At 41.2% G+C, this 15,849-nt stretch overlaps 1 long non-coding RNA gene across 1 annotated transcript in view; it reads left to right on the top strand.

Moving 5' to 3' along the window:
- Nucleotides 1-14,151, top strand: part of LOC118585376 — a 31,289-nt gene extending 17,138 nt beyond the window's left edge. The window contains exons 3-5 of the long non-coding RNA XR_004945182.1: nucleotides 12,931-13,020; nucleotides 13,421-13,605; nucleotides 14,024-14,151. This is a non-coding gene — a long non-coding RNA (uncharacterized LOC118585376). The remainder of the gene's footprint in view (nucleotides 1-12,930; nucleotides 13,021-13,420; nucleotides 13,606-14,023) is intronic.
- The last annotated feature ends 1,698 nt before the right edge of the window (nucleotides 14,152-15,849 follow it).

Genomic DNA, 15,849 nt, shown 5'->3' with positions numbered 1-15,849 from the left:
TTGTCTACTATTTCTGTAGGAGCCTTGTTATAACTTAAAATTCACTTACAGTCTCTCTTCCCATTGAGTTTCACTCCACATAGATCTTATAGTCATTGGAGGCCATAAGCCGACACCTCTGTAGCATGAATTCTAATTGGTCTTAATAATATAAACCTGGAGTCAGATATCAGGGTAAATGCTGAAAGATCAAAGAAGTAAAGGAACTAGCCACAGTCACCTCATACTTTTCCAACTTCTTAGACTGAAAAGGGCTGAGCTCCCGTCTCCTCCAGCCTTATATTCCTCTCTCTGCCCAGCCATATCCCTTCCTGTCTCTGCCTCCCTAGTTCTGAAATTAAAGGCATGTGTGCCTCCCAAGTACTGGGATGAAAGGCAGGAGATCTCAAGTGCTGGGATTAAAGGTGTGTGCCACCGCTGCCTCATGGCTAGTCTGCACTCTGATTTCCATGCAAGCTTTATTTTTTAGAGCACAAGCAAAATATCATCACTCACTTTTTCAGTGGTCCTCTAATCCTCACATGAATTACTTGGTTATATACGAACTGGTTTCACTGCCACTATTTTCATGTCTGCATGAAAGCTCCACTTAGGAAATATTTGTGTTTGAAATTCCCGTGGCAGAGCATGGCATATCTCTTCTACTCCCCCACTGATTTCATTCATATTTAACATAGTTTTGATGAATTATCGATATCCTGTGACTGCAAACATGCCCCCTCATCAAACATCTCACAGAACAAGAAGGAAACATATGTCCATGTGTGATTAATGAAACAACACTGGTGTATTATAGGTGCTATGCTGTAGAAAGTTTGAGCAGTTCTACCTGAGTTAAAATGGGAACTGTATCATTTATAAGTTTACAGCTAAAGTTTAAGTGAAAATTTAATGGCTTGTCTTATTAACAATTCTGTAGCTGATTGGGATCCATCTTCAAGTGTTGGGTGTGGTTTTGGTGCTCTGTGTAGACTCCCTACATCTTCTTGATGGTATTTCTCCAGAAAGGCAAACATTCACATCTTCACTGAGTTAGGCTAGAACTGGAATTATGTCAATTTCATAATTGTTGTTGTGAAATTGTTTTTGTGAAACTATTGGTTTGACCAGCATCAAGTTTTTTGTTTTGTTTTGTTTTGTTTTTGTAGGATAAAGGTGTGTGTATATAGGAAGGGGAAGAATATTAGGAACTTTTCCTTCTCTCCTTTCTCTATCCTTCCCTTCCTGTTTTACTGGATGGCAGTTAACCACAGGGGCCTTTAATAAGGAAGGTGTTAGGTGAGTCTTAAAGGCTGAGACAGGCAGTAGGGAATGGGGTTAAGGAAGGAGAAATTCTTTAGCAGGAGGTAGCAGAGCAGTGGATTGGCCAGGATGTAGGAGGCATGGAGAGGAAGGCTAAAGATGCCCTCAGAGATGTGATGTGTGGGAAGGCATCAGCTTCTTACCCTCATGATTCTCCTCATGAGTGGGCTTGTTATTAATCAATGAGAGTCTGCTTTTGTTTCCTTTCTTTTTAAGCTGCACAGACAACTGGGGGTCATTGAGTTAAAAACTGTTGCTGGTACCCTTAAGACCCAGTACCATCTAGACCTCCCTCTCATTCTGTTGACCTGTCGTCCGTCGGACAGCCACTCAACTTCTGTTCTGATCCTCAAAGCAGGCATTGAGTACTGATGGCGAAGGTCTTACTGTTGATGGCCTGTGCTGTCTTTATTCTGTCCAGCCTCTCTTGTGCTCTTAGAAAATTTTAGTCAGATCTTTTTACCCATTCCATTGGTGGATGTACAATCTCATCATGTTTGCTAAACCATACTTACATGAGGAGTGAGGCTGGCAAAATGGATGAAATTTTGAACTCCATGGGTTCTTTCAAAACTCAATTGCATTTCATTGACATTTGATTTTCAAAGCCTGTGCTGCATCATGGGTCAGTGAGTTGAATATCCCTGTCTCTCTCTTTGCTTGCCGCTGCTTCTCTTGGCATAGGCACACTTTGGGAATTGTACCACTGTGTACAAATCATCATTATTTTATGCCCTATGTGAAACAGGGTGCTTAGTTGGTCCATGAGAATCAAAAACTTTTAGAGACTAGACTTTCCCCTACAACAGACAGATTTCCAAAGCAGAAACTTGGCACAGAGGAGGTGATCAGAGACATTTTATGGGCTGTAGAGATGAATATTTTTTATAGATGACACAGGGAATTTCTTGCACATACATATTAAGTATATTTCTGATATTTGTTATTATTTTTAAATTTTTTATGTGTCTGAATGTTTGGCTGAATGTATGTCTGTGCACCACCTCTGTATCTGGTGCCTGAGGAGGCCAGAGGATGAGTTAGATCCCTAGCACTGGAGTTAAAAGTGGTTGTGAGCCACCATGTGGATGCTAGGAGCTGAAACCTGGTTGTTTGGAAGAGCAGCAGTGCTCCTCACTGCTGAGCTGTCTCTCCAAACCCCATTTTGGATATTTCAAATCAAATATGCAATGCATTGTTATAGCTGAGAACGGTCTAACATCCTGACTATTGTGCTGTTGTTATTAAAAGGAAAATATAATCTACAAATCAGGACAGCAATTCACAGGATTTGTTTTCTCTGTTAAATCTCAGGTGAAAATGTTGTTTAAATGCAGTCTCCCCATAAGACACACACAAACTCATGAGGAGTTTGAACCACAGCAACAAAACTGACTGGCCCTCACTGTATGCAATGTTAGCCCATGAGCTCATTTAACAGTAGGGGGGCTGGGATCTCAATCCTGCCTCCTCCAATTCCTGCATCCCTTTGGGAACTTGCTATATAATGTTGCCATTCAATACAGCCAACCTGACACTAAAATGAACCATTATCCAGCACCAGCGCTGTGTTGTAGTTAGAGTTTTCCTGCCTGGCCCACTGTCAGAACAAATCTCTCTCACCCGCCAGGCCCATAGACTCTCAGAACCAACCAAGCAAACACACAGAGACTTACATTGTTTAGAAACTGTATGGCCATGGCAGGCTTCTTGTTATCTACTTCTATCTTAAATTAACCCATTTCTATTAATCTATACTTTGCCACATGGCTTGTGGCTTACCAGCGTCTTTACATGTTGCTTCTCATGGCAGCGGCTGGCAGTGTCTCCCCTCAGCCTTCTACTTACCAGAATTCTCTTCTCTCTTGTCCCGCCTATACTTCCTGCCTGGCTACTGGCCAATCAGAATTTTATTTATAAAGAGTGATATCCACAGCACTCCCCCTTTTCTTTTTTGTTAAAAAAGGAAGTTTAACTTTCATATAGTAAAATTACAGATAACAAAACAATTATCAAGCAAGAATTACAGTTATAATATTAAAGAAGATATCCTAACTATTTTATATTTGTGAGTTTAAGGTTTTATCTCTAACTTATCTTTTATCGTAACTGAGGAAATTATATCTATCTAGTCTTCAAAGACCTCAGAAGGATATAATATTATCTGAGAACCGGGAGAAGGATGCAAGCAATTTTCAGGAGTCTTGCAGTGTAGACAGAGACAGCTGGCAGCCTGGACGGTCACCTAATGTTCCTTTGTAAAGCTGGGGCATTTGTCTTCAGCCCACAGGGCTAGAGTCTCTCGGTCACTTCTCTCAGTGTCCTGTAGAATGTCCGGCAGTTTCCTCTGTGAAGCAGGAACCTGAAGGACCATTTTGTCAAGCAAAGTTTAGTGGTCACCTTTCTATGGGTCCTGCATGTCCAGTCGATCAAGCAGTCCAGGCAAGAACAATTTCTTGCCCAAATGGCTATTTTTGCCAAGGTGAAGATAAACTCCATATGAAGTGTCTTCAATGCCCATTCTCATCTCTGAAGTAAATCGGTGCTGCCAGGAGTAGACATGTCTCACTGTCCAGAAAGTCTAAATTTTAAAATATTTTAAATGCCATATTCTGTAGACCTTTGAAGTGTTTGAAGATTACCTGTCTATCTGAAATATATCTATGTATACCTAGAAAACTTAACACGACTATAAGTTTGACTATCATAGAAGACTAATGGATCTGTATTTCTTAAATATCCATTACAATCTAAATGAGTTGCATAAACATGATACCTCAAACGAGAGTAGAAATATATTTACAGTATAACAAAATTAACTTTAAGTTTGTATCAATAGACTAAAATCTATACCAATGTAAAACATTTTAAACAAGTTGTTGCTCTTTAAAAGTAAGTCATTAATCTATCCTTTCATCCTATTATATTTATATCATATCTCCTTTTCTTCTTTAGAAAGAGATTGCATTTATAATAAATAAAATATTGGTTTTTCTCTGTCCTATATCTGAGGGCTCTTTTGATTTGGGACTCAAGAATCTCTTAACCTTTTTTTTTTTTTTTTAACAATGTGCTTGGGTTTAGAAAATGAGTGAGGCAATTCCATCTCCAAAGCCAGTTGGGAATTGGGCGTAGTTTTTCTTACTACTTCCTGCTGGAGGGAGGCGCTGTATCTTATGGGGACATAAAGAAAATTTTAGGATTATGGAGTAGTCCATGAGGGTGAACCTCTGAGCCAGTTGCCTTGAAACCATTCTGGATGTCAGATCATCTGGGCCATGGTGTCATCAGAGACCTTTCAGGTGGTCTTGGCTGATCAAACCTGATGTATCTTAATCTGGAACAAATCCACAGCCTCTGGCTTTCTGTGGAAACAAAAGCAGAGACTCCTTTCCAAAGCAACATATCCTTATATCCAAATTTTGAAGTCAAGGTACCTTTAAATTTTACATATTTGTTTAACTCAACAGCTTTTACGATCAAATCTTTTTCTGTAGTTAAAAATCCCAAAGACAAGACAAACCAGATTCTCTGTGTAATATCCATCTTTGTAAGACTGAAGTGCCACTGTGGCTGCTGGCTCCGCCCACCTCAACTTCCCAACATGGCGGTGGTACAGTTTACCACCAGCTCTGGGTCTGGAGCCATGTGTACCATCAACTATCAGAAGCAGTTCTATCAAAGCAGTGCATAGCCCAGAAACCTTTTTTTTTTTTTTTTTTTTTAAACTAGCAAAGGCTAATCTGCCACGCAGCAGAGTAAAGTGTCACTTATAGATTCCTCATTCCCGCCACACTGCAGGTCAGACGCACACGCCAGGAACCCGCCATAGTAGCTCAAACTGGCAGGCTGCTGCTAACTTGAGAGAGACAACTAGGAAGCTGTTTTTAGCTCCGTCTTAGAACCTTTTTTCTCAGGTTTTAGGTGGAAACTCTTGCCCCATGTTGGGCGCCATTTGTAGTTAGAGTTTTCCTGCCTGGCCCACAGTCAGAACAAATCTCTCTCACCCGCCAGGCCCATAGACTCTCAGAACCAACCAAGCAAACACACAGAAACTTACATTGTTTAGAAACTGTATGGCCGTGGCAGGCTTCTTGTTATCTACTTCTTCTATCTTAAATTAACCCATTTCTATTAATCTATACTTTGCCATATGGCTTGTGGCTTACCAGTGTCTTTACATGTTGCTTCTCATGGCGGCGGCTGGCAGTGTCTGTCCTCCCCAGCCTTCTACCTCCCACAATTCTCTTCTCTGCTTGTTTCACCTATATTTCCTGCCTGGCTACTGGCCAATCAGAATTTTATTTATAAAGAGTGATATCCACAGCACTGTGTCTTCCATTCTCCTCACACCCCAGAGCCTGGTTGGTGCTTCCTGTGGGTTGAGCATGCACACACAAAGCACTGCATCAACAATTTCCTACATTTTCTGTTAAATTGGGTTTACTCTTCTTACAAGAATCCCCCTAGATATTTTTTTTCAAATAATACATAAAGTATTTGAGGTGAACTAAAACTTTTTAGTAAGAAAGTTTGTGACTATAAAGACTGAAGAAAAGAATATTGGAGCACTTAGGAAAAATTGTAAAGGAAAAAAATTAGTCTAAATATTAAAATAAAAATTTCCAAGAACCAATGTTACTTAAATGTGACTTATACTTTGGTGCCTACTCCATAAAGTAGCTATCTTCCCATCAAACGCATTAAGCAGAGGAGCTGGGGAGCTAGTTTGGCTGGTAAAGTGCTTGCCATGAAAGCAAGAAGATGTGAGCTTGAATCTCCTGCACCTCCATGAAGAGTTGAATGGAGCACTACTCACCTGTTGTCCAAGAGCAGAGGGATGGAGAAATAGGAAGGTCCCTGGGGTTTGTTTGTCAGAAAGTACAGCCAGTCAGTGAGCTTCAGACTCTGGGAGAGACCTTGCCTCAAAAAATAATGTGCAGAAACAATTGAGAAAGCTAAACTGACCTCTGACTTCTAATGCATGCATACCCCAATAGATGTTCATGGGCAACACCCCCCCCCCACACACACACACACGGCAGACAGACACCCACACACACACACACACAGAGAGAGAGAGAGAGAGAGAGAGAGAGAGAGAGAGAGAGAGAGAGAGATGATCTTTAGTTCTGGATATTTCAGTTTTTGTAGAAATACTGTTATGCTTGTTTACTTAGAATTTTCTCTCTCTCTCTCTCTCTCTCTCTCTCTCTCTCTCTCTCTCTCTCCCTCTTGGTTTTTTGAGACAGGATTTCTCTCTGTAGTTTTGGTGCATGTCCTGGATCTCGATCTGTAGACCAGGCTGGCCTTGAACTCACAGAGACCCGCATGGCTCTGCCTCCCAAGTGCTGGGATTAAAGGTGTGTGCTACCACTGCCTGGCTTGAATTCTCTATTTTTTTTAAGACAAGATTTCTCTGTGTAGTTCTGGCTGCCCTGAAACTCACTCTGTAGACCAGGCTGAACTCAAAAGTCAGAGGTTTCCCTGTCTCTGCCTCCCAAGTGCTAGGATTAAAGGTGTGCACCACCACTGCCTGGGGAGAATTCTCTATTTTTTTTCTTTTTTTACTGAAAATGAGTGCTTCCTTTTCAAGCCTTATTCTGTTGCCATTGTAGAATTTTTGAGTTACCAGGAAGATTTAAGGACAATTTCAAGCCAATGGAAAGCTTAGGTATTTTATTATTATAGATAACTTAATTAAAAATTGTCATGTTTGAAGTTTAATGTAGTCCTTGCTTCTTTTTTAAAATTGATTGACAATTTAATATATATATATATATAATGAATTTTAGTCATTTTCATCCCCATTACCCTCTCTCGTACCCCTTCTGCTGTAACATATCTTTTCCCCAAGAAGTCACCCTCCCTTCATGTCTTTTTGGTGTGTGTAACCCACTGAGTTTAATTATGTTTCACTCATTCATTAATTAGTTTAATTAATGTTGTCTGTGTGAGCATGGGTGGGGGCTACTTACTGGAGTGTGGTTAACTTCTCACTCAGTAGCTTTGCCACCAAGGAAAGTTACATTGTTTCCCTCAGATGTCATTAATTGCCAATAGTCCCCTAGGGCAGGGAGGTGCCTCATGAGCCTTCCCCTCTGGGGTGAAACGTTGAGGGGCTCAATCTTGTGTGGTAACTATAGCTGCAGTAAGTTCATGAGAGCAGAGGCCATGACACATCCAGAAGACTGGGTTTCACAGCATCCCCTCGCACTGCAGCACTCATGTTGGTTCTTCTGCAGTGTCCCTCAAGCCTTGCAGTGCGTCAGTGAGTGATAGCAACAACCCATTAGGACCAAGCACTTCACAGTCCTGCATTCATAGCAGGTCCACTATGCAAGAGTCTCTATATTAACTGCCACCAATAACAAGATGCTTCTCTGATGAAGGATAATAACTTTGTTTTGAGGAGTATCTAAAGTGCTGTTTGCCTTAAAATATATTCAGTCTTTAAGTACCTGTGAACTCGGTCATCATTTTGTTTTAGTGCTCCTGTTTTCTTGAGTGATCTCATTACAATAAAATATATATTCATAGGTTACGTGTGTGTGTGTGTGTGTGTGTGTGTGTGTGTGTGTGTGTGTGTGTATCAATAAGAAGTGGAATCCTAGCTAAATAAATGAGACCAATCAGAGGATTTTGGTGTAAAATTGAAGTAAAAACATTTTCAGAAAAGCACATAATTCTCTGTGAAAGTGGCTCAGCTATATATGTGAAGATGGAGCACTGAAACTTTTTCAGTTACGTATTCAGAAAGTCTAGATGAAATGTCTAAAAAGTAAATGACAAATGTCTCTCCTAGCCCACACTCACAGTTTCCATGACAGGCATCTGTGTATTGCCTCTTGCTACTACCATTACCTATCCTTCTGTGTATTCCCTGATAGAAGATTCCTTTAGTGCTTCTGAGACACAGTCTCAGGAGAGGGTGCTACAAGATGTTGTAGTAGGGAGTGCTGAAGTGTCTAGCTGTGGTTCCCTGAGTGCAATGTGATATGAGGACATCTGCTGGAGCTCTGCCTGTGCTGTGCTCTCAGGACTGGTCCTTCAACAAGCTTGCAGAGGTGTGCTGGGGATGACCAGCCTGCTATGCTCTTAATATAGGAACTGTTATTCCAAAGGTTTCCAGTCTTCATCAGCACTATGCCTTTTTAGGTCTCTGCAAACCACATGTGCCCTGGAGACTTCTAACTAAGCCCTCTGTAAGCCCTGTGTGCTATCTACAGCCAGAAAGTGCCACACACCCTCCCCATTGCTGACTGCCTACTTCTGACTTGCACTGAATCCTTGCTTTTAGATTGCACAGCAGCTCTGGCTTGGGAAATCAGTTCCTTTTAGGGCCACATCAATTTATTTGTTTAACTATCTTTCTGTCTATGTGTCTGTCTGTCTATCTCTCTATCTATCTCTCATATCTATCTATCTATCTATCTATCTATCTATCTATCTATCTATCTATTTTTATCTCAACCACAGTTTCCTCTCCCTCTTCTCCTTACAGTCCCTCCCCTAACCACCCCCCCAGTCACTCCTGTATCTTTTCAGAAAAGAGCAGGCCTCCCATTGATATCAAGCAGCTATGGCATATCATATTGCAGTAAGACTAAGCACCTCTTCTCCTATTGAGTCTGGACTCTGTAGGAGGAGTGGGTCCCAAAAGCAGGCAACAAAATCAGAGATAGCCCCTGCTCCCACTGTTAGGAGCTCCACAAGAAGACCAAGCTATAAAATTGTAGCATGTGTAGAGGGCCTAGGTCAGTCTTAGGGCCACATCTTAAAGGGTCTTAAACACAGCCTTGGAGATGGGGCCTTCCCCAATTTGTCCTTGCTTAGCCACTCTCCTTCAACCCAAGGACACCAATGAAGTTTTCTTATATTTTATAGTTATTCTTTTAACATAGTTGACAGTTTGTTGTGTGAAGCTTTCCTTGTTTGTCTCTCAGTGTGGCTTGTTTCCAGATTGGATCTAGACTGACAGATTTGATGTCAGGCTTCCAAATGTATTACTGGGATCAGTGTCCTCCTGGCTTTGCCTCCCTTGGGTTGTGGCCAGCTTAACCAAATGTGGTTTCACATTTATCTTATGCCTTTGATGGGGTCAATGTTACTTTTTCACAGAATCTACAAATTCCAACAGTTTGTCTTGGGTTCCATGCATACCACACAGCCACTTTGGGAGCCAAGGACTGGACTTTCCCCTCTCTGTTTATCTGGACTCTGTGAGAACCACAGTTCAGGCATGTTACTTGTAATACACTACTTCTAGCATCAAATTTTACATCAGTTTTGAGCTTTACTGTTTCAAGTGGCATTAACTCACCTTAAATCAAAGAGAATTTACTGGTTCATGACCCTGAGAAATCCACAGGTGAACCTGGATTTATATGCTGTTTGATTCTGAGCTCAGCTGATATATAGAGGTTATTTTGGGCTGTCCCTCGTCATGCTGACTTTCCATATGAACACAAAGGACAGAATAGCTCCAAGCATCTGAGCTTCAAGCCCAAAGCAGCCACGTCAGAGTTTCCTTTTCTTGAAGTAGATGTCTCAAGGGTTGCCAATGTGGCTAAGATGTAGGCTATTTGTGAATATTGCCCAAGTAGTGTGTGGAAACTACATGTACCAGTGTGTCAGTGTGTGTCACCCATGACCACTTTTACCAAATGAACTTTGGCTTCTTGTCAGTTTGTGTGCCAAGCATTGTGGTCCAGGAGACAGAACATCCAGACTATTTTAGAATTTTCTTTTTAATCTAAAGAGTACTGTGATAGATAATTTTGTGTCAGCTTAAGTCTATTGTAGGTATCTGGGTATCTGGTCATGTGCTAATTTTGGTGTGTCTGGTAGGATGTTTACTAATAGCCTACCTTTGACCAGGGGTAATAATAAAGCAGATTTCCCTCATTGTGAGCAGCCCCAATACAAATAGCTAGTCTCCAAGGGAATGAAAGGCTAGCTCTACGCTAGTAGGAAGGAATTCTTTCAAGTTGATTCAGTAGGGACATCAGCTCCCACTGTCTTTGGACCATAATTGAAAACTTAAGTTTTTCGTAATGCGCCTAATCCTAGGCCCAGACTCAGACTAGAGCCGCTCTCTGGCTCTATGCTATAGTCTTGTGGGCTTCTCAGCATCTGTAATGCGATTTAATTCCTCATAGTACATTTCTTTATATGTAGATATACCACATGTGCATGTACATTGTGTGTGTGTGTGTGTGTGTGTGTGTGTGTGTGTGTGTGTACCATATTTTTGTTGGTTCTATTTCTTTCTGAAGAATCTGGAAAAACACAAAAAAATCAATAAATGCCCTTAGTAATCCCCTGAAAGTGAAAAGAAGAAAGAAGGGAGATAGAACAGGAATGGCAGTAGAGAGAGGCACAGGAAAGTTGAGGAAGAAAAAAAAAATGTACAAATTCATAATTTTGTCTTGTCCTGATAAGTATGTTCACCAAGTCCAGGCTTCCTGTCTTTTCTTCTGTCATCAAGGGATCAGCAAAATAAGAATTGTATAGCTTTTCACTACTTGCCTAATGGTTCATAGGTCAGAACTAAGAAGACACCGGAGGGAACTTGTTTGTACCTTTGGCTGGGATGAAATTCAGTCAAGATCATAAGGAAGTTCTGCCTTAATTAACACCACCCAGTTTGGATTCTGTGTGCTTGTCAGTAGATAGTGTATGTTATTAGAAGCTATGATGTAGAGAGCTGCGTGTAGCCGCACCCTAAAGATGGCGCTGGCTTCCACCCTCTGCCTTCCCGAATGCAAACACTCTCTGTGGTAAACAGCTCCTTATTTGGCTATGGCTGGATTCGTGTGCTGCTGGCATATGCGTGAACCTGTGGACAGTGCCCACGTGGCTGCCTGGGGTTGGCAGCCCAGACCTACTTAGGTGCTGGGAGAGGCTTGCCCCAGGGGAGAGACAATGCAACTAACAAGGTTCTGATTAAACTGTATTAAGAAGAATCCTGGTGTCGCGTCATCCTTGCTGGTCGAGGCGGGCGCGACACCATGATCTACATCTAACTGAGGACATAGGGCATTTGTCTTTCTGAGTCTGAGTCACCTAAGCTAATAAAGTGTTTTCAAATTCTACCTATTGTTTTCCTGAGAACTTAGTAATTTTACTTCCTTTTAGTTGAAACAATTCCATACTGTGCATATACCATGTTTTTATTATCCATTCTCTGTTTATGGACATGCAGCCTGACCCCATTTCCTGGCTACTGTGAAAGGAGCAGCAATGAATATGGATGAGCAAGTGTCTTGGTGGTAGGGTAGAGTCTTTGGGACGTGTTATTTTGTGTCATTGATGGTTAACCTTGATTGTTAACTTGATTGGATTGAAAAATGTAGATTAGTGTGAGTAAGAATGCATTTACAGAGAGGATTAACTGAGAGCAGTAGATCTATCTTGAGTGAGCTTGCTGCTATCCCATAGGCTAGACTCCCATTTGAACTGGAAAGAGGAGGCTGGCCCAGTATAAGCATGCCTCTCTGCTTCCTGTTAGTCATGGTATGAACTTGTCAGTCATGGTGTGAACTGATTGATATAGGGTATCCAATTCCAGTAACTCTAAAGCTTTGATCCAAAGCAAATCCCCCCCTCTCCTAGGTTGTTTTGATGAAGTCTTTAACTACTAACAATGTTGCTTCTTTTAGTGCTGGTCAGGTTTCCACATACTCTTGAGAAATCTGTAGTTCACTTCTTTTCATTGTTTTAGAATATTGTGATATATAATTACACCACAGTTTGTTTATTCAAGCAGTGTGTGTGTGTGTGTGTGTGTGTGTGTGTGTGTGTGTGTGTGTTTCAGAATTACAGGATACGTGCATGGTAGATACCTCAAATCCACTTTTCAAAAAGATCCTATCCATAAACCTGCACTAGCAGTCTATGTAAGTTCTTACTGCTCTATACATTCTCAGAATATGATGTTTTCAGGATTTTAATTTTAAGGGTAGGAAATTTGCACTAGATCTTGTATCCAGCACTGGAGTTTGAGTTGGGAAGCCATGTGAACATTGCAGATGCTGCATTGGACTGAGGGGAAGATCTTAGGTAGGAGGTCATTTGGGATGCTGTTATAATAAGTTCATAAGAATAATATGGCTGTAGACTATCATTAAAAAGAGGTACTAGAAATGGTGTTGAGGTAGTAATTCTATAGCATGTATTTATAAAGATTGTCAGTGAGAAAAGTGTGGAGTTAATGCAGTTTCATGCTTGTACTTAGCAGTCGGGAGATAAAATCTTAGTTGACCCAAGAAGATGGAAGAAAGTTTATCGAGACTATTTTGATTCTAAAAGTCACTACTTGGCTTATTAAACCACTTACCAGCTTAGTATTTGAATTTGTGGCCCTCCTTTTTTCCAAGACTTATTTTTACTGTTGATGCTGGAAGATGATTCTTGGTACATGTGGGGTCTTTCTGGGAAGAAAGACCTAGGACAGTGATGGGCAGTTAATCCTCCTCTGCTTCAGTGAACTCAGTCCGAAGAGAAGCCTTGCTGTTATCCAGACCTGACAGTCACAGTGTAAGGAGTGACTATGGCTTGGAATCACCTGGTCTGAGTGCTTTTTTCTTATACTGACATGAACTGTGGTTTCTTCTGTTTTTACAGAGCACTCACTGTTTAGAGACAGATGCAGGGGGAAACAGATCTGCTCCAGGACCAGCACCCACCTCTTACCTGAATCACATCACAGCACAGGTGTGTTATTGCTCTAGTTGCTTTGTTTGTAGACACTCCTGGGTTGCTTGTCTAGAGGAGCCTATGGAGCCTTCCTGTGGGCCTTGTGTTCATTTCAGTACAGCCTTTTAAGATAGAGGCTTGGTTTAATATCTAGTGATATTTCATCCGCCACTGTATCTGGAAAAGTATGACTACTCATTAAACTGTTTCTATTGCTTCTTCCAATGGGTTGGCTTTGACAAATGCTTCATCTTAAATTTGTACTTTCCAGGACTGTGACTATGCTTTCATAGCTCACGGGTGACACTAACAAGAACTAGAATTAATAGTATCTTATATCTCTAGCTACTTTAAAATTTACAAAGCACTTTTTACATGTATTATCCTTCATTGCTTCATGTTATTACTTGTTTCACAGATCAAGAAATGCAGGCTCAAGGACATACACAGTGTCACAGCTACTGATTTGTGGAGATAAAATCCGATTTCTTAGTGTGAGACTCAGTGCCATTTGGCAGTGGCTCTTCCCTGATTGCCTTTTGTATCTGGCTGCTGATTTTCCTATTATCTCTCCACTGTTAATCAGAAATATATTCTTGCCAGGTAAGGATTATGTGTATATTGAGTACATAGCATTTGACAACAACAGCAATTCTCAGAATTAACAGGTTAATTTACTAACTGAAAGCAGCCACATGTTCACAAGTTCATCTTCTGGCATAAGCTGTGCCTCTTATTGTCTTCCCATTTGCTACAGTAATCCTTGGACAGTATCAGCATAACTCTTTGGGCAGTTAGAGTTTGGGCAGTATGGCTGAGCACCTGTCACAGCTTCTACATGGCTGATAAAAGCTATAACCATGGCCTGACTATGTCATTAAAGAGTTGGTTTTCATCCTAGTCTAAGAATAGAGTCAACACAAATGTAACAGTTTCTTTAAATCTTTTTTTTAATTGAAAATAGATTCTTCTCTTATATAATATATTCTGACACAGTTTCCCCTCCCTCCACTCCTCTCAGCCTATCCCATCTCCCCTCAGTCCAGGATCCACTCCCTCTCTGTCTTCCTTCAGAAAAGAGTAGACTTCCAAGAGGCAACAATGAAACATGACAAAACAAAATACAGTAAGACAAGGCAAAAACCTTCACACCAAGGCTCTACAAGGCAACCCAACAGGAGGAAAAGAGTCCCAGAAGCAGGTAAAAGAGTCAGAGATACACCTGTTCCCACTTACAACTGTTTTCTTGAGTGAACTAACATTATCCTTTTGGTTTTGTTTTGTAGATCGTGATATTCCATGAGTTTTTGAAGATGCTGTCCATTAGTAAATCAATTAAAGATAGTCATCATTTAAAGACATAAAATATCACAGAGGCAGGTGGATCTCTGTGAGTTTGAGGTCAGCCTGGGCTACAGAGCAAGTTCCAGGACAGGCTCCAAAGCTACACAGCGAAACCCTGTCTCAAAAAACAAAACAAAAAACAAACAAACAAACAAAGACATAAATATCATTAAATGTCAATAGACATTTAATTAAGAGGAAAGACTGAGGTGCAAGTGAAAAGTGTGATGTCTATCACTTTATCAGCGGCCTGTGCACTGTCACCCTTAGGAGGCTTCTGAATAAGCACAATGTAATGGAACACTGACTCCTTGAGAGCTGTTTGAGGCTCTCCTAGTGAAAGGATATTTTTAGGTGATACTTAGATTCAGAGAAAGGCAGTAGGTGATGAGATGTCCTTCCACAAGCACTGCTGTGTCCATCTGAAAGAACAGTGACATGAAGAGGAAAGGGTAGACACACACACTCAGTAGTGGCGTGAGCTTGCAGGTCTCCACTTACTTGGATGTTTTGCTAAGGTTTACTTCTTGGTTAAGTGGGAGTCTCTTCAAATATAACATTGATTCCTAAATTTATGAGTGAAAGTAAACTTCCTCACTTGGATGGTGTGGCTCCCGTCCTTCTCGTCATCGTCCTCCTCCTCCTCTTTCTCCTCCTCCTCCTCCTCCTCCTCCTCCTCCTTTTATAGGTTTTTCAAGACAGGGTTTCTCTATATAGCTTTGGTGCCCTTCCTAGAACTTGCTCTGTAGACTAGGCTGGCCTCGAACTCACAGAGATCTGTCTGCTTCTGCCTCTCGAGTGCTGGGATTAAAGGCATACACCACCACTGCCCAGCAGTTATGGCTATTCTTGGTGATCAACTTGATTATATTTGGAATGAACTGCAATACAGAAGTGGAGGACACACCTGTGATCAGTATCTTGAGTCTGGAAGAACAGGCTTTTGATCCAGATGGTGAGGCAAAAAGGCACACCTTTAATCTGGGCCATACCTTCTTCTGGAAACCTGTTTAGGAACAATGGAAGAAGGATGGTTTGTTCATTCTTTGCCTGCTTGCCCCCACTTTGTCAGCAATCCAGCCAACATAACAAAGTGGAGAAAGGGATCCCCAGGACAGTTACAGAAATGCTGTTCCCACCCTGAACTATGGGCAGCTAGGAGCCAAAGTCTGGATTGGCAACAGTACACTTCAAATACCTTAGAGGAACTACAGGGCAGTAGGTTGGCTAAGCCAGGAATCAGGCAAGCCATTCCTGTGGCGAACAGTTGATCTCTGTACCGCCTTCTCCTTTGACAGTGCTGGGGAATATGAGTCAGAAAAGTCAAACAAGAGCTGGTTGCCTGGGAGGTCCAAACCAGGCAGATAATTACTGATCTTTTCTTAAATAGACATAAACTAGTTTGCTGTCATCTGACACAGTTTAAAACATTTAATAGCAAAAAAGTCACAAATACATTGAGTTAATTTCTCTAGACGATTCCACACAATATTTGACAGAACT

This window comes from Onychomys torridus, chromosome 6 (assembly GCF_903995425.1).
Source record: "Onychomys torridus chromosome 6, mOncTor1.1, whole genome shotgun sequence".
Lineage (NCBI taxonomy): Eukaryota > Metazoa > Chordata > Mammalia > Rodentia > Cricetidae > Onychomys > Onychomys torridus.
The sequence above is the reverse complement of the archived record's forward strand: the minus strand, read 5'-3'. Positions and strand labels throughout refer to the sequence as shown.